The 25,225-nt window shown below is 40.4% G+C and overlaps 1 long non-coding RNA gene across 1 annotated transcript in view; it reads right to left on the reverse strand.

The window, feature by feature from the left end:
* Positions 1-20,498: 20,498 nt before the first annotated feature.
* The window catches only part of LOC146831367 (uncharacterized), a 691,452-nt gene continuing 686,725 nt past the window's right edge, over positions 20,499-25,225 (reverse strand). The window contains exon 4 of the long non-coding RNA XR_014961274.1: positions 20,499-20,592. This is a non-coding gene — a long non-coding RNA (uncharacterized LOC146831367). The remainder of the gene's footprint in view (positions 20,593-25,225) is intronic.

Raw genomic sequence — 25,225 nt, forward strand, 5'->3', positions numbered from 1 at the left:
AAACATGTATAGTGCATTATAGTATTTGCAAAGATTATGTTGACATCTATTTAATTTGTGTATTTTAGATGCCCCTGACGAAGGGATTCATCCCGAAATGCATTGGGCAATTTTAATTAAACACGTGACATTTGGAAACTATCATGCCTCCTGTATGTGTGATTCACTTGGATGAAAATGAGTAAAATGAATTGAAGTAAATGGCAGAGGAAATGAGAAAAAAGTAACAGAGAAAACTGACAGAGTACGTGTTGGAGAATACGTACCACACGGTCACAATCATGAGGATGCTGAGCATACTATCTTTGCACACAGTCAGGTGGATTGGAGAAAATTGATGGAATAACTGCGTTTCATGGGCTGACTTAAAAGGTAAAAAGTTTGAACAAGAACCACAGCAGACCTAGGCTAGATGTCCGTGTAGTGGTGTGGACTGGAGTAGAGTGTAGTGGTATGACGGACAGTGGCGCATTGATTTAGTCACTTCATTGGGAAAATTCTAGGTTGCTGCAGTGCATATGACATTTCTCTGGCTCGGTCAAAATGTAAGTAAGGGGTAGGGTGCCTGGCCTGTGCCGCGGTTCTCCTGTTCTGTGGCTGTGCTGGCTCCTGAATCCTGTCCCGTTGTTGTTGTACCTTAATGCTGTAGAGTAGACACTATGTAGCCTATCCAAGCTGCCTCCGTCTGAAAGTGTTCTCTCCAGAGTGTTGTCTTGCACTCCACTGTTATTGAGTTTATTGTTGTAAATGCTGTAATTTTTCAATACCCCGTTTGTTTTTCCATCTACACTTACAGGCCGGCCTTTACCCTGTGCTACAGTGGGAGAAACGACTCACATGTACCTTACCAATCCGCATCAGGCAGGCAGTGGTACCCAAGATTGATGTGCGGAGTGTCCATGGAAGGGAGGACCAAGAGGAATGACGAGAATGATGCAACTCCACATTTGGACCAGGATAATACAGTAACTTTAGTATCATCATTCGTCTTTACATTTATTTGCTTGCTTTTTTCTCTTCAATCATTACGACTGTGTGTTGTGGTTTGTTTGTTAATTGATCCAACTTTTTTTTAATTTCCTTAGCTAGCTTGAAAAATAAAAGTAAGCCCGGTACAGCATGTAATTGGGTTCGGTCTGAGCTCTGAGGGCGGCAGACAGGCAAGGCAAATTTCAATTTCGTCCCTGACTGTACTGTCTCACTGGGTCATAGTAGTTATAGTACAACTCATTATCATTGACCATCAAGTTATCCTCCTCAGCATGCATGCATTTGCTTTCTCTCACTTCATACTTTGATTTCTTTGATAATGGATCATGGTCGTCTTACAAGATTGTGTTTTACTTTTGTTGTGTCCATGCATATTGTCTGTTTTTCTTTCTCAAACCTTTCCCAAAACCCCACTTCCCATCCAATCATCAATCCCTAACCCTCGTCCCCCGGGCTGTGTGATTTATATTGAGGTGTGATGTGATGACTATGTACACCAATTGATCACACGCTTGCTGGGGCAGATGTGGTGAAAGCAACACTAATTGAATTTCAACTAAGGCAGGGCAAGGATCTTCTTCTGCTTGACCACCCATGCTGTAGTTTACTTTGTGTTCTGTTCTACTACTCCTCCCAGAGTCTCAGTCAAGTGACTTTCTCTTTCTTTTTTCAAACGCTATTGCCAGTGTCTACTACTACCACCACAATAATGGCATCTACTCCGTCAATTTGGGAAACCAACCATGCAGCCATCAGTGTGCTGAACTTCATCATCAATCACAGGTAAGATAAGTTTGGTGGGAGGTATGGACTAGGAGGAGAGACTGACAGTACTATTATGACAATTAAAAATAACTCAGTGAGGGGTACTGCATCTATCGGTTTGTGTGTTACAAAATCGGCAGATCTTTTAAATCAAACACTGGCGGTGGGCAAGCAGCAGCACGGAAACAAAGTAAACAACCATGTAACTTACATTGAATTCAGAAAACTGTAACCCACCACAAAACATTAACATCGTATAAATAAATAGTAAGTATATTTTTAATGTCCCCTAACAAAAATAAACTATCCCGCTCTGACCTAACCCACCCCCCTCCCTAACCCCAACGAAATGAAACGAAAGTCCAAAGTCCCAATGTCCGGAGGAATCCCCAACGCCCACAAACCCACCCACCAACAAAAGGAATTAAAAAAGGGGGCAAACGACGAGGTCCTCTATTGTCGGCGGGCCTTAAGGTGTTTGTCCACCAGGATCTTTACCCGCTCCTCCATGTTCTTCTCCAAGCGGGCCATCCGGCGGAGCAGCTGGCGGCGAAATGCCCTACAGTTACATCCAGGGTGGGGGCAGCAGTGCTGGAAATAGAGGCGCGGCGGCAGGCGGATGCTGGACCACGGTGCCGTGAAAGTGGAGGCCGGGCCTGACTGGGGCCCGGGGCATTGGAGGAGGCTGAAGCTGCAGCCGCCTCCTCCTCCTGAGCCACCAGCCGGCGATAATGCTCGCAGATGGCCTCCAGTTTCCGGCGCCGGGCCCTAGCGGCCAACTCCTTCCTTGATGGTTTAGTGGAAGGAGTATCATCTATATCAAGAAAGAAAAAGAACATGTTGGAGCCAATACTCTTAGCAAAACAGGAACACTAAAATCATTCAACACATAGTGTCACAGTATCACTAGCAAGCAAGGGTTCATAACATTTGTGATTTGGTGGTGGGGTAAGTATCTCTAATCCTACTTCCTTGGACTCTAACATTTGTGACAGTTTCCGACATTATTTATAAATATAATCGTACTATGTATGTACTCCGGTACACCAGTCGTGCTGTTCTTATCTGTAGTTTAGCCCAATTACATAACCTTGTTGTAGGCGGCATGCCAGCTCCATCAGCTAAGCTTGCACCCAAGAGAAACAGATATGAGCCACATGATGCAGACTCACGTTAGTTTTATTTACTGCTACTGTCTGCAGGTGGGGAAGCTCATCTTTTTGTCTGACGCCTTACGGCCGTTGGCACTGGTCATACTCTGTTACATGAGGGCAAATGGCATGCACAATTTCACTTACACCCTGCCATGGGTACTACAAAAAGGCTGATTATTTATCGGATCCAACGATCATTGCTTATATTCATATTATAGATGCTGCTAGTGCTAATACGATATACGACATCAGGTCAGTAGCGGTCGGTGGTGGGAGTGCTGCCGGTCGGTGACGTGGGAAGGTGCAGGGTGGGGATAGTAAACGATGGATTAAGGACATTCACAGGTAACTAAAGAATACATTAAAAAACAAAATCATTGCTGCACACAGTAGCACACACTGCATCGCATTCGGCGGTGCAGTGCGCACCTTGAAAATAATTTTATTTATTTTTATGTTGATTACCTGTATTTGGCCGTAATACACAGTTTACTCGCCAGTGCCACCCACCCGTCCCCTCCCCATGTCACCGCCCGCCAACAATCCCACCACCAACCGCTACTGCAGAGGGTACTTTGCTTTCATTGATTGTGTAACCAATATCCATAAACAACAGATAGGCCACCCTTTGCAGGCTGGCTGCCCCAATCGAAAATACATTAATAATAATAGGTAGGGAGTGGTCCCCAGAGTGGGAGGAAGGGGTTTCCGCTTGATAATATATGACGTGCTTGCAAACTGCTGCAAGTGTACTGTATGCTCATAATACTACCTTGATTCCCCTAGGCTTTGCTACTGTCGCGCAGTTTCTTTTACATTTTCTTCAAAGTAAGAATCTCCAGTGACACTTTCCACCTATACTGTCTCTTGGTGATAGTACATCCAGGCATACATCCATTAAAGTAAACGTCTATCCTTTTTTATATATCTCTCAACAAACCTTAGTTGGTTTCACCAACAAACACCCATGCTTCTGCTCCAGCCTTCCTTGCCTTGGCTTTGAGTTTGAACCAAAAACACCGCTGATTCTTGCTATCTAGTACTATCCACCCATACTGTGTCGCCCACCCAGGCAGGCATTCTTTCACCTTCCACCCATCCTTCAACAACCCATGCATCAGATCTTATTACTATCAGCCACCTATGCATGCTTCCAACAACATATCCTTCTCTGCCAGTCAGTCATATTGTTTATCTCGCCCGTCCTTCCACCCTTAGTGCTTTCCCTCTTTGTTCAACACATCCATGAAGGTCATCTGATCTGAGTTTGTCTTCTCCATAAAACATTCACAGCTGATTTTGGAGTCAAATAGAAGAGGCCATTGGTTACTCTACTCACGCTGGTAATGCTACGTAAAGGGTGTCTTCTTCAACCGTTGTATAATAAGTCGCACAGTACAGTGAAATAGTGAACACAGTTCCATCTAGCTGTAATGTCAAGAAGTAATGAATATAACTTACCGCCGCCGGCCACTGCTGCTGGATCCCCCCTGGGCCCTGTGTCTCCTGCAGGTGCCGCCAGTTCGCCTGCCCCCTCCGGAATGGCCGCATTGCTGGCCCCGACGGCACTGGTGGATGGTAGTGTGCCTAGAAAAAAGCATCACAAATTTTTTAGATGTCTGTAAACCTCCCCCTATTTTAAGTGTTCACTTGGAACATTGAAAAAAAAGTTAATGCGATGCAACATACATCAGCACTAGACAGTAAGGACAGTCAGTAGACAGACACTAGTAGGATATGGTTCCACTTCCTAGGGTCATGTAGTCCTACTCTACTCTTTTGAAAGTTAGCCTGAGCCATGAGTAACCCTTTTAGATTCATCATGTCGACTACTACTCTTTTGGTGCATATTATACCTGCCAGCTTATTGACATTTGCAGTAGATGCCTTTAAGGCCGCTTGACTGTTGCGTACAAGTGAAGAGGTCGAAAAAAAAACAACTTATTGACTTTGTTTAGTTTATATTGCTTAGCCATCACACATACATGTTACACTTTTTGGCATGACTGCAAAATGCTAGCATTCACCAGTATACTATCTAACGGCTAACTCGCAGCGTTTTTCTCATATATCATAGGCGGAAGATTCCCTTCTACAAACCAGAGATTTACAGAGCATATTGGATGCAAGATGATGTAACCAGTATTTCTACGTTCTACGGTGAGGGGTCTTCCAGAATTCAAAAGATCTTGGCTCTTGTTCTTGTTGTCAATCATGCACTTGTAAATGTTTACTGTTTTAATGTTAGGCTTTTTGCTGGCTTATTGACTATGACTGTAGTAAGTTAAATTTCATATTAACGATGTACAGAGTTTGATACTTGTTTCAAATAAACCTTTTGAACTTACACATAGACTCTGTGGTATTTGGTGTGGTGGAGTGGACTTACACAAGTGTGTGAGCAAAATGGTGTTTGTTATTATGTTCTGGGTTGTCTCTGTCTCAGTCATCATCAACATTGTGTATCGTCTTCGTGGGGGGGGTCGGGAGTGGGACCCTAATGTGAGACACTATAGCTAGTCGGTCAGGGGATCCTGGGTTCTTCAGACTGAGGTGTGATCAGTAAGATCCAACCTCCCATCAGCAACATCCTATTTTGTTGTGCATAGTTCTGTATGTGGCTCTGCAGAATCCTAGACAATAGTAGTATCATGTACTATCCGATCAAAAATACTAGTCAAATATCTGGTTGGGCATTTTGTTTGTGGTAATTGTCAAAGCCTCAACATTGAGAAGACTTGAAGAGGACAACCCAAAGGACAGGACTCAGTGGCTAGAGCTATTGGTCAATCAGAGTTTTATTGTTGCAAAGAAAACCTTCTATTAAAGAGTGGGCAACTGTGCAAGCTTCGCTACACACAGAGTAATAATAGTAATAGTAGTAGTAGTATTAGTAGTACAGAGAGTCATAGCAGAGGGAGTTAGAAGCAACTTAGAGGCAGGGATAAACAGAATTAGTAAACAGATAGTCAAGGTCAAAGAAGTAAGCTTTTGTAAAAAAGAGATTCAGAAAGTGGAACCATAATTTAGAGTTTGGGAAAAAAAGATGCAGTAACATAACATTTAGGGAAATATAAATCTCAATCTAACCAATGGAGGACTTACTGGGGCCAGCTGCAGGAGCCTCAGTAGAGGAGCGGTCCTGGGGTTCCCCCGCCGACTCCGACCCCGTCTTCTTGCCCCTGGGTGGTGCTGATGATCATGTAAAATATAATAAAGAAAGAGACCAACATTAAGGAGTGCTGTGAGAAAAATAATAAATCATTTGGAAAAATAAGTCAAAGAACATTTTAGGAAACAACAAGTGCAATAAAATTGACCTATCTAATCAGATGGATCGACTACTGGCTGCTTCCTAGTGCATTTACGGATCGTCTACTTATTTATGAACACTCCAGTGTTCCATGATCATTCTGATTCCAAATACTAACAAAGCCTAGTATGTACCACCTGACCTACACCACCTATTCCAGACGGGCCAATTGTTCACTAAGTCTGCACTTCAATTTTTTTCAGCCATCAAATGCATAGATGAGATGGAGGACACATGCATAGTTGCATACATTAGTGCATACATACAACAAATTGTGGGTTGGTTGCATAATTCTGATCTAGTTCTGCTACTGACTGACCATGCTAAGCCTACCACTCACTAAACAAAGTACAAAAGGTTCGACGGAGGACTGGGGTAAGCAGCACTCAGTGACAGAGGATGCGTCACGCAGACCGCATAAAACAATTAGTAACTACTACTAACAAACTAACCCTAGTATCCAATATCCATCCACCACTATTTCACAGTAGGACAATGGAAGGACTAGAGTCTCTCTAGCAAATCGCATTACCTAAGTTCAGTTCTGTAAAGTAAACTCTTACATAATCAGCATCAGCACAAGCTAGCGCAAACTAAGTTGCAAACAAGTAAGAGTACCACCGTGCACCTGGGTCCTTAAATCAAAGAACATTTTGCTTTTTGGAATGTAATTTACCAGCAACGCTTGGCACGCAGCAGTAATCTTGTTGTTCATCTAATTTAATATACACAATCGGTTACTCACCAAGCCCGACGACCTCGACACCTAGCAGGTCCAACAGGTCCTGCTCCCGGTCCAGGATGTCGGACCACCGGTGGGCTAGCTGGTTGTGGGTGCGCCGGATCCCAGTGCACCGGAACACGGCCCGGCGCACCTTCGCCCACCAACGGTGCCGCTCCTGGGTAGCGTACCCAGAGCCGGGCCTGCCGCCTGCTGCCAAGGTCAAGGGGAGGAGGCGCTGGATGAAGAAAACAAGAGCCGCCACCTCCTCCTCCCCAAACAGTTGCCGGGCCTGCACCCCTGCAGGACGCATTCTGCCGCAAGGCAGGCGGCGCTTCTCTGAGCCTGCAGGTCCCTTGCCCTTGGGACTTGGTGTGCCCTTGGCCATGGTTCTGGGGTGGGTGGGAGGCGGAAAAGAAAAGTCCGAAGGGGAAAAAAGTTAGGGGGAAGAAGATAGAAAGAACTTTATAAAAGTAACAAAAACACAGTAAAAGTAGAAATAAAATGCAAAATATAAACTGAGGCAAACAGAGAGATAGATAATAACTAAAAAAAAGTCAGGAAAAAGGCTTTAAAGACAAAGGATTGCTAAGATAAAGGGAGGATACAAAAGTAGGCCCAGAAACATGGCATAGAGTGAAAAACAAGATGGCCACGCCCATTTGCGACCGCGTGGGTAAGTTCGCGCAATATTTCTCGCGAACATGTACTATTCATCGCGAAGAAGTAAAATGCGCTCCCGAACACGTCAATGCACATCGCGAACACGCTATCCGTGACCCGGAACAGGAAATAAGGCATCGCGAGCGGGCGGGACTATAGAAAAACAAGATGGCCACGCCCATTGGCGACCGCATGGGTAAGATCGCGAGATATATCCCCCGAGCATGCAAACAGCTCCCCAAACATGCTTACCGCGCTCGCGAACAAGAAAAAGCCATCGCGAACAGGTTGCCACAAGCTACTACGCAAGCTCGCGAAGCTTCGCGAAGGTCGCGTAGTGCAATGACATCTTCGCGAAGCTTCGCGAAGCTGCGCGAAGCGCGACTACGCGAACTACGCCCAGGGTTACTTAATATGTCTTTTTCCGGCGCCCTGCTGGATGCCTGATCTTTACAATCTGATATGCTTGAAACACTACAATTACGTACATGTCTTAATACCACAAATTTGGTCATTCGGATTGTACCAGGTTGTATTGGTTGTATCTATGTCACATTTAATGAAGAAGATATATATCCTACAGCATATAAGACACATTTATTTTCACTGGATGAAATGAGTTTTGCATCCATTGAAAAAATACGAACAGCAGTCTAAATGGCCATCCTCAAAGCACATCTTTTGGCTCCAGGTAAACAAATTATTCTAATTTCTCCTGTGCCCGCCAGTCATGAAAGCCAGCGTCCCTAATTGAAAAACCCTTCATCCCAGATGGATTCATTGGGCTAACAGCAGTTGATATGGACTTTGTCTTTGACCCTTCTTTACAGACACAAGAATTTTTACAATATGAGAATGTTTATGCTGTACCCCCATCAATTCTTCGGCTTGATGACTACAAGTGTATTATCTACACTGATGGTTCAGTGCAAACTACTATAGGTTCTAAACAGCAATACTCCGCAGCATATGCCATAGTTTTAGGCACTATGTTAAATGGCATTTTTCAACCTACTATTACTCAGACTCGGTCTCAAGGAGACTGTTCCACGCAGTTAGCTAAAATGAAGGCTTTGCTTCTTGCCCTTGAACATACAAATCCTGAGTTCCCAACAATTATCGTGTGTGATTTGTTTTATTGTAGACAATCTTTTAATGATAATTTGCATTTTTGATGACAAAATGACTTTAAGGATTCCAAATGTAGCACAATCAAGCATAAAATGCTTTTGGTTAAGGTGGTAGATTTTAAAGATAAATTGCCACAAGCTCATGTCATTCATACACTGGGTCATCAACGTGTGGGAGCACATGCAGTAGGGAGTCATATGCCTGATGAAGCAGCCAAATCTGCAGTAGGCACATCTAAAATATAAGCAGTTACGTGTTTCAAAACATGGGTTGATAATTACATTTTGGTATCTCATTTCTTTATGAATTAATTTCTCAATTGCCTAATTACCAATATCAGATTCAGCGGCGCTAGCCTGTTCTGAGTCTGTGTCAGACATAGTGTAAGAAATATTCCCCCTTTTTTTATTATTTTATTTATTTTTAATATATGTATGACCTCCTTTGTTTTTTTTGTCAATTGAGGTCAGGTCAATAAAAAGGGGGGGGGGTTGAATGGAGTGAATATCAGGCACAGCTGATCTGCGCATGGAGCAACTGCCTTTAGGCTTGAGCGCGATCAGCTGTTCCTAGGGTATGGTGAGGGCGGTGGTTGGGAGAGAGAAAGGAGCCTTGGCAATGCGGTGATGCTGCGCGCTTGTTGCTAAGGTCTATTCCTTTAATGGAGCTCGATCAATGAAGTGCTGAGGAAGAAGGATCTTGTCAGAGGGGATGCTGGGTACCACCGCGTGGTGTAGGGGGGCAGTAAGGGTAGATAAGGCTGTCCGTAAATAAATCAATTGAAGTGAGGCGCGAGGTGAATAACACGCACCGTGTGATGTAAGCCGAGACAGGCTTTAAATCAAAAACACTGAAACGGAGTGTTCAAAGGGGAGATATAAACTGGGTGGCATGGGTGAACAAATCGGCAAGGTCGGGAGCCGGCCTCCATAAATTGGAGGTCGGGTGACCGAGTTAAGGATTAGAATAAAACATATAATGAAGCATAATAAAAATACAGTAAAAAGATCGATATACAGCAAGGCTATCAATTAACAGGCAATGACAGAGTAAGATATTTTAAAACGATAATTGAGGACAATTAGTAAGAGCAATAAAATGAGGAACTTATCTGCTTGGAGCCACATTTAAAAGAGGCTTATTGTTGTGTGCTCATGCCTTTTATCTGTTTGCTAATGTTCTATTGTGGAACCTTTGCTTTAGGATGTATGTGGCTGCTTGGGTCTGCATTAAAAGTGATATGCATAATGGTAGCCTCCGGTCTTGTAATGAAATTAAATTGTGTCTGCTGTCCATGCTTTTCAAGCCAGCACCACTTTACCTAAATGTTTTCCTATAAAATATTCTTATTTTCTAAATGAACAAAATTTCCCCTTTGTGACTATACCTGAGGTTGGATATCGCTGTAATCCCAACATTGATCACAGACATTCTTTAATAGTTCCCATGCAGGAAAGAGTGACTGACACTATTTCACTTTTATAACAACGGTATTGGTGGCAGTGTTTATATCAGCAGACCTGGAAATATGTTTTGAGTTGTGACATTTGCCAAATAAATGAAATATTCTACTGTGTCTTGCCCACCACAGACACATTTGTTTTTTCTAATCAGCCTTTTGCCTGTGTTTACATTGATCACTGTGGTCCTTTGATCTCAGATACTCCTTTCAAATTTATTTTGGTTGCAGTTGATTCTTGCTCCAGTTTCCTCTGGGTTTGGCCACATCACTCGGCTGATGCTGGAACTGTTATTAGAGATTTGCAGGTCTAGATGACGTCCATGGGTGTGCAGGTGCATTTTTCTTCTCTGTATAGGCCAGAGGGCAATTCTGTTGTAAAGAGAATAATCCGTGATTGAAAGCAATCCTTAACAACTCGAGTATTAGGTACAGGGTGTGGTTGGTTAAATCATCTCTATGGGGTTCAATGAGCATTAAATAATCTCCCCCAAAAATCTCTGGGTGGGGGGACCCTTTATGAAATGCTTTTTGGCATCGAGATGTATGTTCCAGACCTTGATGGTCCAGACGTTGTTGCCGCGGCCTTAACCTTTGAAGTAGATAATTACTGTACTGTGCAGTGATGCCCTGGCTCACACTCATTTGTCTGCATCTCTTTCTGTGACTTCAGACACTCAATTTCCTGTATCTGGTTGGCTTCCCAAAGTGGCAGTCAAAAAGAAATTCAGCCCAACATATCGTTTTCCTGCTCCAGGGTACATGAACTGTGATTTTGTCACTACTTCCAGGACAAAAAGAAAATCGCTTTGTCTCCGTTGAACATGTCAAGTTACACCATATGGCCAATGCTCCATAGAATGCCCAAGAGCTGGCATCACAATATTTTCCTTTGCAGCCTATGAGCACCACCATTGCTGCTTCTCCCTGGCTGGCGGGGGGGTGGAAGTCAAAACCTCTGTTGATTTGGTACTTGTTTCTACTTCTCCATCTTCTACAATGGATGTCATTTATACTGATCTACCACTGGAAACACCTTCTGAGTTACATTTTCCAAATCCGACTGCTGAATTGCAGCCTCCTCTCTTCCATTTGAGTTCCTCCAAGTACTATGTGGATCAAGACTATTTCTCATCCGACAGTTCATCAGTGTCTTCGGTTCTGCATCCAGCTCTAGCATGCTTTTGTGTTCCTATTTCTTGGTTTAAACACACTTATGAAGTCCCTCTTTGGATATATATTTGGATCATCTTTTCTTTGGTTCTCTTATTCATGTGGATTTGATTTGTGACTATCTTTTTTCTTCTGATTAACGGCCATTACCTCCCAGAATGTGCTGTTACAGAACTGGTTGACGAGGTGCTCGCTCCCATTCCTCCTAACATAAAATGAAAAGACTTGTCTCTTGTCAACTTTTCAGCCATTACAGTGACTGATGGAATTGTTTGGTATAAAGTTCCTTTCGATATATTCGGTCCTATAGAGACCCTGCAGATTCTATATGTTTTCAAAGTTTCCATGGGTGATTTATTAGTATTGGAGTTACAATCAGATGATTGGGATGTTGACACTGTGAATTCAATGCTTTCCGATTTACAATATTATATTATGTGTTGGAGTCAGAGGATTTATATCTTAATTCCGCTAATTCCGATGAGATGTTCTGTTACCACCATTACGGACATAATTATTTGCATGTGGCAAGTGGACAGCATCCCCATTATAATTATATACAGTGGGAACATTGTTCAACCCCATCAATAGGAAGTTCAAAAATGCAATCAGACAAGTATACATATTTGATAAGTTATGACCTTTCAGACCCAACCTCATACTATTTTATAGTGGTTCCAATTCAGTCGAAGAAGTATATGCTTAGTAAGACAAAGTTGAAAAATGCAGCTTCATTTGTTGACTAGTTGGCCCTTAAGGGTTATGAATATTGGAAAGACAATATTGACCTGAAATCAATTTGGGGTACAAAACCCTGGCAGGTTCAGGGCACAGAAACATTATTTCGAGCCTGTCTTATTCCTACGCAAATTATCTTCCTAAAAGAAACAATGCAACAAACTACTTGTCTGGGATAGGATAGAATTAAAGAACTGAATGCCCTGACAATTCCTTCAATTACCCACTTTGATAATTGGCAGTTTTACACAAATTATACAGAAGCCCAGTTAAATAGTCTGATAGAAAATGGTATATTTAACTCATCATTTTCAAATCATGGTGGGTGGTTATTGTGGCCAGTAACCACAAATAGCAGTCATGTACTTTATCCTAATTCCACCTCCACCTTCAAATTAAGTAGACGAGATCAACGATTATCACAGTAAAGTCGTTCGAACACTATTACCACCTTTTTAGTGGGTAAGCTATGTAAGCAATGTCTAGAACATTCTTCACTATCTGCAGTGAAGCAACATCTTTCTCCTCTCTCTGAGGACATGAATTTATCAGATTTTTTTGTTAGATCCCAAGTCCCTTCATTCCAAAAGATTTGTATATGCAGCTTACAATTTGGAAATGATCACAAATTGAAGCTGCCATGTGTTCAGACAATTTTATCAAGATAATTTGGATAAAGTACTTGCTGTAGCAGACAACAGTATTAACATGTTATCATCACATATTTATAATTTGAACAGCATTGTGTCATCTGTTATTGATATTGTACAGAATGATATGTCAATATTGTATCATGGTCAGCGTCAGCTCAGATCCATTATGCAGTTTAGCTGAGCACTTTAAACACTCAAAAATTGATGGGTTCATTGGTAGTACCTGAGCTGTACTGCTTTGTTTCTGCCTTTCAATTTAACACACATACAACAATCAATGGCTATGAAAGATGCAGCATTTACCATGTTACATTTAGAGAAATTAGAAAAATTCCCATTCACTGTAGCCGAAACGCCTTCAGCGATATGGTTAATACACATGGTTATCTCATTGCCCGAATCAATATTTCATTTGACAGCTTGCATGAAACATTTTCCAACAGATAGATGTGAACCCCCTGGGAGCGGCTACATATATGAGTTATGGTCCCTAACATTTACCTATCACTGTGAATGTGCTGATAGAGACAATTTTCTAACGGGAAACGAGTACCACTTCACTGCCGGTCATTCATTTCTTTGTCACCATGTTAAAATCCAAGTCGCTTGTAATGTTTCAGTGCCTAATTTGGCTTGGTATTTAAAAGGAACTCCAGTCCTTGTAATTCTTCCCTTCATTACTATACTTTCAAATGGAAGCTATCTCATGTTTAATAATCAAGACTGCTGCGTATGCTGGGGGTCTCCTCTATATTGTGTCCATATCCCAGTTAGTCACTTGTTGGAACAACGTACTGTTACCCCGTCCACAAGGAGTAGTAGTTAGCTCACTGTGGCCTTCTATTCCAACATTGAAAGCAGACTTCAATAAGCTAAGCAGACTCAATGCATTATTGTTCCAACAAGAAGTGTCTCAAACAACTGTCCATGAGAACTTCGAATTGCAGGTGACAAGAACTACTGTTGATATACAGTCATTATTAAATACAAATCTTCCCCTGCATTTCAGTGAATTGGGAAATCAAATATTTGATGCTTCTGACACTGAGAATGTAGCCCATTTTTTAAAACCTGTAGGTTCTGGCCTTGTCACTTCTTTTCAAACTATCTTTGGAGTAATTCCGGGTTTTATACACTCTATCTGTTAGAGTGTGTTCGGTGGGTTACCGGTACTGCTGTTCCTCATTTGTGGAATTCTCTTTCTGTTACTGCTATTCCTCATTTGCAGCATTGTCATTATGTTACTGCTGTTCCATTATGAATGTTCCTTCTGCAGCAGCCCCAGACCTGGCATCTCTCCAGCACTACAGTGAGTGCATGCTTCAGCTCTATGGCATAATTCTGCTTCAGGCATTGGATGTGGATTGGTGTTTAACCTTCTGCCTTGCTTGCTTCACCTGCGGGCGAACTGTATTTCACAGCATCTGGCGCCTCTTTCAAAGGGCACTAGACACATGCCTGGCTCTACAGGCACCTGTGGCCATAGATCTCAAACTGCTGATGAGTCCCTTAGTTGCCCATTATCAGGACTGTTCCTTGGGACTGCACCCTCTACTGAATCCGAGACTAGAGCAAATAAGCAACAGGAGTTCCGGAACAGTGATTGCTAAATCAGAGCTTCGTTAAAACCAACGCAGGTTGCCCGGTGACAGTATCTGTATCTATTGGATCTGAGGGTCATGTCTGCTCATTGGAACCTATGAACTGGGCCACAGACTTGTCCATTTACATGGATTCAGACCCCATTATGGAGTCCTTTGCTTCTACAATTGCTGGTTACATACTGTATTCCTCTGACACGTACTGATTTAATATTGTTCCCCCTTTTCTAAATTTTCATTTGTTGATTCCTCAAACATGCTAAAATCTTAGTGATGTCTTTGAGTTTGTTTATCTTCATATTTCTGTTATCCATTTCCAGGCTTCCTTCCTGACCAAGGGGAGGGTGTCATGTGTTCTATACAGGGCCCATCGTGGTTTCCTATATGTTAGCCTAACTTTACTCGACACAGGTCGCATTAGCTTTGCAAACTTTACTATATAAACATGTTTGCTTCTGTACCACTTTATATTTCCACACAAAACCTGCAGTTGTTTTCTTGTTCTGTTCTTTCATGGGATTTAGTCTGAACAACAATGTACCTTGTTATTTTGTTCTGGTCAGGCACTCACACCTAGACACAACACAGAAATGCAGCTGTTGTTTATGAACATGTAAACCTTCTCATATAGGTATGCACAGCAGTGTAACACTCAGAGAGACACAGATATTTCCTGAGAGAGGATCACGGCAGTATCCGAGATGTAGAATGTTCATCTCTGTATGCTAAGGTACGGGGGTCCGCTGCTAAACCCAGAGATTTTTGCTGCATCATCATTTTACTTCTGTAGAAGGGGAGACAATGCTAGGCTATTCGGTCTTATAATATGACTTTTCATATCATACGGTTTATTGACAATGCTGATGGTATTTTTGCTAGGCAGTTATTTTCTATTTGTGACACTTATACTTCTAGGTTCTGGTAATGAAAAATTCTTAAATTCGTTTTTCGCTACTGCAAGCTCTGTCTCTCCCACAGGGTAACATTGGAATTACCCTATTATATGTTATAGTTGTAATTTACATATGTGAAGACATAACTGGTTCATACACACCAAGAACGGGGAAGAGGCTATAGCAAACCGAACCTGGCAATACGAGTTTCCAAGTAAGACAATTTATGTCTATTAGCATTAAGTGCAAAGAACCTAGGAGCACTTCACTTTATACTCCCAAATAGGATAAAGATCCCATTAGAACATAACACACTTGGTTCAGCACCCTGTAATCACTTATATTATTATATCATAGACAATGTGCACATAAAGTGAGTTCCAGATTTCAGACGTAATCCATTCTTTTTTTAGGACTGTTCTTTATTGTGTTTCCATTAAAATCCACACAGCCATAGCCAAAGCGTTTCGTCTCCACACAGAGACTTCTTCAGGGCTATAGAAAAACACATATATATGTACATTTTAAAACACTCATATAACAATAGATGCGAACAAACACATTTGTTGCAATTAAACCAACACCATTGCATATCCTTATATAATTACATTTCAAGAAGATTAATTCCATCAATTTTCATTGTTACAAAAATATATAAATATATCCGGCCTGTTTTCAGTAGGAAATCACAAGAGGGAGAAAAGGAAAGGGGAAACATTGAAACAACTCTTTCTTTTGAATCTAAAAATGTAGGTCATATATTTACAAATAAGTCCATATCACTTTCAAAGGGCACTAGACATATGCCTGGCTCTACAGGTGCATGTGGCCATAGATCTCGAACTGCTGATGAGTCCCTTAGTGGCCCATTATCAGGACTGTTCCTTGGGACTGCACCTTCTACTGAATCCGAGTCTAGAGCAAATAACCATCAGGAGTTCCGGAACAGTGATTGCTAAATCAGAGCTTTGTTAAAATCAACGCAGGTTGCCCGGTGACAGTATCTGCATCTATTGGATCTGAGGGTCATGTCTGCTCATTGGAACCTATGAACTGGGCCACAGACTTGTCCATTTACATGGATTCAGACCCCATTATGGAGTCCTTTGCTTCTACAATTGCTGGTTACATACTATATTCCTCTGACACGTACTGATTTAATATTGTTCCCCCTTTTCTAAATTTTCATTTGTTGATTCCTCAAACATGCTAAAATCTTAGTGATGTCTTTGAGTTTGTTTATCTTCATATTTCTGTTATCCATTTCCTTGCTTCCTTCCTGACCAAGTGGAGGGTGTCATGTGTTCTATACAGGGCCCATCGTGGTTTCCTATATGTTAGCCTAACTTTACTCGACACAGGTTGCATTAGCTTTGCACACTTTACTATATAAACATGTTTGCTTCTGTACCACATGATATTTCCACACAAAACCTGCAGTTGTTTTCTTGTTCTGTTCTTTCATGGGATTTAGTCTGAACAGCAATGTCCCTTGTTATTTTGTTCTGGTCAGGCACTCACACCTAGACACAACACAGAAATGCAGCTGTTGTTTATGAACATGTAAACCTTCTCATATAGGTATGCACAGCAGTGTAACACTCAGAGAGACACAGATATTTCCTGAGAGAGGATCACGGCAGTATCTGAGATGTAGAATGTTCATCTATGTATGCTAAGGTACGGGGGTCCGCTGTTAAACGCAGAGATCTTTGCTGCATCATCATTTTACTTCTGTAGAAGGGGAGACAATTCTAGGCTATTCTGTCTTATAATATGACTTTTCGTATCATACGGTTTATTGACAATGCTGATGGTATTTTTGCTAGGCAGTTATTTTCTATTTGTGACACTTATACTTCTAGGTTCTGGTAATGAAAAATTCTTACATTCGTTTTTCGCTACTGCAAGCCCTGTCTCTCCCACAGGGTAACATTGGAATTACCCTATTATATGTTATAGTTGTAATTTACATATGTGAAGACATAACTGGTTCATACACACCAAGAACGGGGAAGAGGCTATAGCAAACCGAACCTGGCAATTCGAGTTTCCAAGTAAGACAATTTATGTCTATTAGCATTAAGTGCAAAGAACCTAGGAGCACTTCACTTTATACTCCCAAATAGGATAAAGATCCCATTAGAACATAATACACTTGGTTCAGCACCCTGTAATCACTTATATAATTATATCATAGACAATGTGCACATAAAGTGAGTTCCAGATTTCAGACGTAATCCATTCTTTTTTTAGGACTGTTCTTTATTGTGTTTCCATTAAAATCCACACAGCCATAGCCAAAGCGTTTGGTCTCCACACAGAGACTTCTTCAGGGCTATAGAAAAACACATATATATGTACATTTTAAAACACTCATATAACAATAGATGCGAACAAACACATTTGTTGCAATTAAACCAACACCTTTGCATATCCTTATATAATTACATTTCAAGAAGATTAATTCCATCAATTTTCATTGTTACAAAAATATATAAATATATCCGGCCTGTTTTCAGTAGGAAATCACAAGAGGGAGAAAAGGAAAGGGGAAACATTGAAACAACTCTTTCTTTTGAATCTAAAAATGTAGGTCATATATTTACAAATAAGTCCATATCACTTTCAAAGGGCACTAGACATATGCCTGGCTCTACAGGTGCATGTGGCCATAGATCTCGAACTGCTGATGAGTCCCTTAGTGGCCCATTATCAGGACTGTTCCTTGGGACTGCACCTTCTACTGAATCCGAGTCTAGAGCAAATAACCATCAGGAGTTCCGGAACAGTGATTGCTAAATCAGAGCTTCGTTAAAATCAACGCAGGTTGCCCGGTGACAGTATCTGCATCTATTGGATCTGAGGGTCATGTCTGCTCATTGGAACCTATGAACTGGGCCACAGACTTGTCCATTTACATGGATTCAGACCCCATTATGGAGTCCTTTGCTTCTACAATTGCTGGTTACATACTATATTCCTCTGACACGTACTGATTTAATATTGTTCCCCCTTTTCTAAATTTTCATTTGTTGATTCCTCAAACATGCTAAAATCTTAGTGATGTCTTTGAGTTTGTTTATCTTCATATTTCTGTTATCCATTTCCTTGCTTCCTTCCTGACCAAGTGGAGGGTGTCATGTGTTCTATACAGGGCCCATCGTGGTTTCCTATATGTTAGCCTAACTTTACTCGACACAGGTTGCATTAGCTTTGCACACTTTACTATATAAACATGTTTGCTTCTGTACCACATGATATTTCCACACAAAACCTGCAGTTGTTTTCTTGTTCTGTTCTTTCATGGGATTTAGTCTGAACAGCAATGTCCCTTGTTATTTTGTTCTGGTCAGGCACTCACACCTAGACACAACACAGAAATGCAGCTGTTGTTTATGAACATGTAAACCTTCTCATATAGGTATGCACAGCAGTGTAACACTCAGAGAGACACAGATATTTCCTGAGAGAGGATCACGGCAGTATCTGAGATGTAGAATGTTCATCTATGTATGCTAAGGTACGGGGGTCCGCTGTTAAATGCAGAGATCTTTGCTGCATCATCATTTTACTTCTGTAGAAGGGGAGACAATTCTAGGCTATTCTGTCTTATAATATGACTTTTCGTATCATACGGTTTATTGACAATGCTGATGGTATTTTTGCTAGGCAGTTATTTTCTATTTGTGACACTTATACTTCTAGGTTCTGGTAATAAAAAATTCTTACATTCGTTTTTCGCTACTGCAAGCCCTGTCTCTCCCACAGGGTAACATTGGAATTACCCTATTATATGTTATAGTTGTAATTTACATATGTGAAGACATAACTGGTTCATACACACCAAGAACGGGGAAGAGGCTATAGCAAACCGCACCTGGCAATACGAGTTTCCAAGTAAGACAATTTATGTCTATTAGCATTAAGTGCAAAGAACCTAGGAGCACTTCCCTTTATACTCCCAAATAGGATAAAGATCCCATTAGAACATAACACACTTGGTTCAGCACCCTGTAATCACTTATATAATTATATCATAGACAATGTGCACACAAAGTGAGTTCCAGATTTCAGACATAATCCATTCTTTTTTTAGGACTGTTCTTTATTGTGTTTTCATTAAAATCCACACAGCCATAGCCAAAGCGTTTTGTCTCCACACAGAGACTTCTTCAGGGCTATAGAAAAACACATATATATGTACATTTTAAAACACTCATATAACAATAGATGCGAACAAACACATTTGTTGCAATTAAACCAACACCATTGCATATCCTTATATAATTACATTTCAAGAAGATTAATTACATCAATTTCATTGTTACAAAAATATATAAATATATCCGGCCTGTTTTCAGTAGGAAATCACAAGAGGGAGAAAAGGAAAGGGGAAACATTGAAACAACTCTTTCTTTTGAATCTAAAAATGTAGGTCATATATTTACAAATAGGTCCATATCACTGCAGGAAAGACACGCAGATATATAATGTATAATTCATATATCGTGTATATATTTTTTTCACTAGAAATACATTTTACAAAGAAACATCAAACCTATGGACTCTAAAGTACATTTCACGTGTATCCATTATCCACCGCAAAGAAGACCAGGATTCAAATGGTGCCAGAGTCTTGTCCATTATAACTAACTCGGGCACTTATGCAATGCAATGATATGCGTGCTTCTAATCCATTTATACAAACACTATAGAGTCATTTATGACAGATGATTTTTCATGACACTTTCAAGCATCATTACTAATCGAATATTATATCCCAATATGTCATCTGTATGATTTGATCATGGTAGGCCAAAGTATATGATTACCGTTTATGATCATCATGGCACGATATAGTGTGCCACGACTATATATGAATTAATTTAACTCCAGCATGGTTAAGCATGTGATGTCTATATGTCATAGCTTGAGTACTAACTAACGAATTTCGAGCACTGATATCATCTTCCCACAAGCAATTACTATTCCAGCACAATATTATCTGTTATAGTTCTATATTAAAACAATATACATAAGAACCTTATTCTTCACTCACCACGAAAATAACTCGGCAGCAGAGACACGTGTCAATTGTTACTTAAGTCTAGGCCCAGTGCAAAATCATTCACCCTGGAAAAGATATATATTGTCCAAAGTTATAGTTACAAGAATAATAACCGAGCACAAAGTTGTCACACAACGTGTTTTCTCTAAGATCCATACAACACTCACCCGGTAAGTGTCCAGGTGACGAAAACCATAGTTAGAACTCCATTTGTTTTTCAGGAGCGAAACGAAACAACAGCACAGGAGTCAGCGTGGATTTTTAAATCTAGATAAAGGGATATAGAGTCTCTGATGTTACAAATACTAGCATCATGACATAATAATTACCAACTAGATAGCAATATGTTACGCTAAGATCCACCAACTTGTTCATGGAGCAGATCATGAATATGGTATAGGACAGGTATAGATTTAGTCAATATGCAAAAGTGTTAAATATAAGCACCATATCATATTTTCAAACATCCATCTAAAATTCAAGTTTATATTAGGTAAAAAAGGCATGCAAATTACTCCGCCATAATGACAATCGATTGAAAAAACTGCACTTTATTATGTATGTGGCCACAAACTACTCCAATTCTTGTCAGCAAAAATCATGCGGCCGATATGAAGATGCAATCTAGTATACGCAATAATTCATGATGTATTAAACACTCACCATCGGCCCACATTAATGAGATGCTGACTTTAAGGAATCGGTTTGCAAACGTATATTTAAATTAACTGCTCCCAAATGGCCTTGTGTCTGAAATACAGATATAGACCAGTTTATCACACTTTGAGTTTTATTAATGCAAAAATTGTCCCTCTCTGCATTGTACCTACTCAAAAAGTGGCATGGTGACCCATCACGTCCATATACATCGGTTCCGCAAAGAGAAACCGAGTAACTTTTTGGGGGCATTTTTATACTATGTGTTTGTTACACCTGATTGTCTGAGTCCCAACGAACGCCACCTGATTGCGTGAATACAGATGGAAGCCACAAAAAAGGGACTACGTAAACCCCTAACATGGCCGCCATTATGAAACGATAAGATAGCAAAGTATTTCTCAATAAATATCTCGGAACTCTCTATATTTTGTCCTACGGAATGGATTATTAACCTTTCCAAATATTAAGAACTGTCCACATCTTCTATGTGATGAATTCCGCCCAATTATATGCGTACGAGCGGAAAGCCGGACAGAGTTTGACATCGGCCACCAAACTGGTTACCATTTTGAAGCAATCAATTTCCCATATTTCTTCAATGTCTATTACAAACCATTCACGCTATATCAAGTTTCAAAGTCTATTATAATTATAGTAGTGATCTAGTATGGTATCGACAAGCTCATAATCAAAAGTTCTTATGATGAATAAATCAAGTTGCCAACTCGTATAAAAATATACAGTTCATAACATATATTGAGTCATCAGTTAAAGCATTATTATGGTAAATACTTAATTGTCTTATCTATTTTTAGTCCTTAATGGAATTCGCCATACTTTTTTTTAGAATACAAAATAATTGACATAAATCCTATACATGTTCATACACACAATTGTGCTTCATTATCTTATCTTATATGCAGATTTAGCATCCAATTTACAACTTTATCAATTTTGTATGTCTACAGATTATAGATATAAATAGATCACATATAGGTGTCTGAATAAGGATCAATATATACAGACAACTCAAATCATCCCATATCATCTTTTAAGCATTGCCCTTTACTAAAAAGTGATGAAACTCATCATTGACATTCAGTCCATACTTAACAGTCCTAAGACGACAAATCCAGACTGCCTCTCATTGCCTCAGGGTTAGTTCTCTGTTGCCTCCTCTCTCAAGAGGCGTTACATGATCAATGCCCGCAAATAAGATATTCTTATCATCAGGATGCTCGTGATTTATGTGTGTTGCAATTGGGTACCTCATGTCACAATTCTTTATAGCCCTCACGTGTTCCTGAATTCGTATTTTTAGGTTGTGGATACTGCTGCCTATGTAGATCTTTTTACAGGCACAGCTGATCATGTAAACGGTGAAGGTGGTATTACAGTTAATGAAGCAATTAACAAAATATTCCTTTGATTGACCGCTGTTGAACTATTTCAGTCTATTCTGACCATATTTACAGATACAGCAGTTTCCACATATGTGGAAACCAACAGGTTTATCTGATAACCACATGAGTTTCGGTTTATTTGAAGTTTTTATATAGCTGGGACTAAGCAATCTTTTCAATGTCATGCTTTTGCGATAGATTACTCTGGGTTATTTAGAAACTGTGCCAGGAGGGAGACTATCTGATCCCCACATATGCCAATTCTTTCTCAAGATATCATATATATGGTTACTAAAGATGTTATATTCCGTAATAAATAAAACCTCAGACGGATATTTACTTTTCTTCTTTCGCTCTTTGGCTTTAGGTATTAGTGCTTTTTTTCTTTTTAGCAAATGCACTTTCTTCTCAGCGTTTTCTAAGCAGGTACTATTATAACCCCTTTTGATGAAGTTTGTTTTGATGTTATCTATGTTTTTAATGAAATCCGCTTCCATGCTGCAATTGCGCCTAGCGTGGACCATTTCCCCATACGGTATGGCATCAATAGTAGAACGAGGGTGTGCGCTAGTAGCATGCAGATAGCTATTGCATGAGGTCTTCTTTTTATGAATGTCACTCTGTATGCTAGTCCCTGCAATAAACAATTTCAGGTCAATAAGCTCAATGCTATCAACTGAATACTGAAAGGTCAGTTTCACATTAAAAGAATTATTGTTCAGATACAAGAAGTAGGCATGCAAACTTTCTACAGTTCCATGCCAGCTCATTATCACGTCGTCTATGTAGCGGCCATAGAATATAGCATTGCCACTCCAATTATCTGACCCAGGGCCCCAGACATGCTCCACCTCATACAGCCCCATAAAGAGGTTTGCATACAATGGAGCAAATCTGGAGCCCTTCGCTGTTCCTTGCTTCTGCAAATACTATACGTTGTCATGTAAAAAGGCATTTTGTCTTAGGACCATTTCTGCCATTGTCAATAGCATATGTTCAAGGTGCTGTGCTCCGTGTTTAAAGAGGAAATGTTTAAGGGCCCTCAAGCCCTGTTGCATCTCAATGCACGTGTATAGACTTTCCACGTCCATTGTTACCAAAAGGAGATCTTCCAAATCCCATTTAAAATCCTCCAATTTGCATAGGAGGTCAGAACTGTCTCGCAAATACGAAGGTAAATTCTTCACAATTGGTTGCAAGAAGGGATCTATATATTGTGCTATATTTTCAGTGGGCCCACCATTACCAGAAATAATGGGCCTACCTGGTGGAAATGGTCCACCCTTATGTATCTTAGGTAATGCATAGATACAGGGAAATCTGGAGTGGTGAGCCCTTAGAAATTTATGTTCCTGTTCTGACAGTAGACCGGACTCATGCCAGTCATACAATTTAGAGATGATATTATTCTCTATTTGAGAAATGGGATTGGAGTCCAACTTCATGTAGCAATGTGTGTCATTCAGTTGTCTGTCAATTTCTTTAAGATAATCAGTTCAATTCATTAAGACCATATTTCCCCCTTTATCTGCCTCTTTAATGACTAGACTGTCATCATTTTTCAAAGCCTGTAATAATGTCCAATCCTCTCGACTCAAATTGTTGTCATGTTTACAGTCTCTCAATTTATAATGTTGATCTTCCAATTTGTGAAGATCAGAAGTGACTTTGTTAAAGAACTCATCTATGATTGTTTCATGTGACTGCGGAGGCATACATTTTGAGCTGGGTCGTAATCCACTATCTATAGTACAATCCTCGGATATGCCCAGATCATTTGCTACTTGAAAAACATCTCCAACTGCCTCCTCATCATATAATGAGGCAAGTAAATGCGTATTATATACATCATCAATAGTTGAAACTGTCTCCACATTATCCCTTACAGAAGGTACACGATGGACAATGGGATGTTCTTCAAAATACTTCTTTAAGTTTACGTATAAATCTGTACAGATCTATGTGTACATTAACAAAGTCACAATTATTCGTGGGACAGTAGTTCAAGCCTTTACTCAAAACAAAAACTTCCTGAGTTGTCAATATTCTAGAGGACAAATTAATCACAGTCAGCTCATTAGAAATAGAGGGAGCACCTATACACTAAGACAGCTGAGAAACACAAGATACTACTTCTTGGTGTTCACATTCTGTTCTCTGGCTTTTGTTCCTGCCCTTGTGTTTCTTGCCACCCCTCCTCCTTGCTCTTCGCCTGTTATCTTTTTGCGATTCCCCAGCCTGTACCTCCGTACCTCTTGTAAAAAAACGGAGGTAGTATCTATGCCAGGGCCAGTACTGGTACCTTCGCCTGGGTCGCTGTCTATTGAGGAGAGTGAGGTGCTGCTGGATGAAATGCTTGCCGGTTTATCACTATTGGCTTCTAATGTCTGCTGTTTTGGGACATAATCATCGTATTTTCTAGCGAACGTGACGATACGTCCTCTTTTATAATCTCCCTCATCCCTCTTTATTTTTTTTGCGTCTTTTCTTTAAGATATAATTGATATTTATTCAGTTCTTTTTTCAAAATCTACAGATTTATTTATATTGCCTCTTTCAGGATTAGGACATAACTGTTTCATGTTGGTGTCTCTGGAATTTTAATTTGAAACCCTACCTTATGGTGAAGCCTGATTTTAAATTGCAGTTTTGAAAATGCCACTGCCAGAAAGTTGTCTCTGGTCCCATGATTTTTCCTAGACAGCAAGACACAATGGGAGGTGTGACTGGATGGGCCATCACTAACAAATTGGAGACAGTATCAGGGCACAGCCAAGCTTAAACATGAATAGGCTGAGTCCTGTCTCCACACAAAGGGACTACTGACCCTGGGTTCA

The sequence above is a fragment of the Triturus cristatus genome, chromosome 5_1 (assembly GCF_964204655.1).
Source record: "Triturus cristatus chromosome 5_1, aTriCri1.1, whole genome shotgun sequence".
Classification (NCBI taxonomy): Eukaryota; Metazoa; Chordata; class Amphibia; order Caudata; family Salamandridae; genus Triturus; species Triturus cristatus.